The following is a 2,032-nucleotide window of genomic DNA, read 5'->3' on the forward strand; positions in this document are numbered from 1 at the left end:
TCAGACAGTTCGTTTACGGCAGCTGTTGAAACCAGTTCACCTCAGTAGTGCGTTGCGAAAAAAACAATGGAAAAAAATATTGGACAAAGAGTTTGCATCAAATTTTGTGTTTCGAACGAAATTTCGTGTGCAGAATCGTTGCGAATGCTACAAAAGGCTTATGGGGAATCAGTTTTATCGAAAACTCAAGTTTATGAGTGGTACAAAGCCTTTCAGGACGGTCGTACGACCGTCGAAGACATTTCGCAACGCACTACTGAGGGGAACTGGTTTCAACAGCTGCCGTAAACGAACTGTCTGACAGATCGCGCTCATTTTTGGCATAGTAATTAAGGACAGTGCTGCCAAACTACATAAACTTAAAATATCGAAAAATATACAGCGCGCGAATTTTAAATGAGAATTTCCGAAAACTTTTCAGTCTTAATGTACAATAGATCACCTGAGTGGCGGTCAGGTGGCCGTACATAATAATATTAATCATTTTAATTCAAGTAAAAGAAGAAGTATAGTCTCAAATTTACTGTTTCTTATCCTATGAAAGTAACTTCATAAAAATATGTGATGCAGTGATATCAATGAGTTGTTGATAGTTGAATAATAGTATTCACTGACTATCTTCTTAATGTTAGTGTTACGGATTTGGTTGGCACACTGTTTTGACTTAGTAATGTTATTTTCTAAAAGTAGTAAAAAATAACTTGGCACAAACGAAGTGTGAACAACTCGATTTTATTTGGATAAAATGAAATGAAACGAATGCTAACAAATGCATACGACTATGAATGACGGCTGTTAAAATCTTGAATGCGATGATTGAGCATATCACTTTCAATGAACAAAGCATTAAGAAAGTCCATAAAGTTCTTCAAAAAACTTTCAGGTATTTGCGGGATTCATCAAATAAAAATCTGAAATATCAAAAAGAACAGGTCATGACATTTGGAACGAAGATTTGACCACACGAAAATGTTATGCTCGTATTTTTTTCTACAGTTTGACTGACGATGAGAAATATTAAACCGTTCAGTAATATATTGATATGCTGAAACTATTCCAAATGAGTTCTGTTAAAGTCAAATACATCAGCCATTGTAACTGGTGATAACATGCAGCATTACCAAAAGAGGCAGGAATCAAAACATCAGAGTGCGGCTGGAAGTCACCAGAAAAACCAAAAAACAGAACTCTAATGAAATTTTCGTTGTCTTGAAAGAAGATTATTTCTTTCAATACAGTTTTTGTTTTTTTTTTTGAGGCAAGTTTTAATCGATCTGTGACAAACCAAGCATACATTATTTACTAGATATGATATATATTCAGTACTAACAAATTAATAGAATGTTAAGAGTAAATATGTATACCTTCGGAAAGTAAAATTTATATATATAGAAATCTTAGCAAAAAATAAAAAACTTATTATTTCTTCACAATACTAAATAAAATTCTTTTCTCTTTCATTATTCCAGAAGAAACGCATCCGAAATTTATCTTTGGACTTAATCAAGCACTGACACGCATTATAGTCTAATAGCAATATGAATTTTGAGCAGATAGATTTATTAACACCAAATGAAGCGGAACATTTATTCTATACCACCAATCTTGGTATAAATATCAGGCGTAGACACTATGAGCAACTGGCAGACGAGTTGGTGTTTGTGATGACACCAGCTGTTGAGCCGGAACTTTTTGAAGCCTATATTTATTATCGCAGTAATGGTTCTGTAGCCTTTCTGGACAAATTCTGTTGTCGTTCCGCCGATATAAAATTGTTCTATAAGGTAAGAGGATTCAGTAGTTCATTAGGTGTTGAGGTGAATCGTCGGTGCTCAGCAGAAACAGCTCTTATCTTGGCAATGCATCTATAAGTCTGAAATACATAGAAGAAGAAAGGATGTAGTGCTACTTGTAGCATGCTGTGGTATCAATCTGATTATAGAATTTTTGGAATTCATGATTATAATTTGAGGTTGAAATTATTTTTACAGTATGTAAGAAATTGATAAAATGAAAAATCTAAAAATTAGTG

At 33.6% G+C, this 2,032-nt stretch overlaps 1 long non-coding RNA gene across 3 annotated transcripts in view; it reads left to right on the forward strand.

Moving 5' to 3' along the window:
• Positions 1-2,032, forward strand: part of LOC119673141 — a 7,184-nt gene extending 5,152 nt beyond the window's left edge. For all 3 annotated transcript variants that reach the window (XR_005252012.1, XR_005252013.1, XR_005252011.1), the window contains one exon: positions 1,470-2,032. This is a non-coding gene — a long non-coding RNA (uncharacterized LOC119673141). The remainder of the gene's footprint in view (positions 1-1,469) is intronic.

This window comes from Teleopsis dalmanni, chromosome 1 (assembly GCF_002237135.1).
Source record: "Teleopsis dalmanni isolate 2A chromosome 1, ASM223713v2, whole genome shotgun sequence".
In the NCBI taxonomy this organism is placed as follows: Eukaryota; Metazoa; Arthropoda; class Insecta; order Diptera; family Diopsidae; genus Teleopsis; species Teleopsis dalmanni.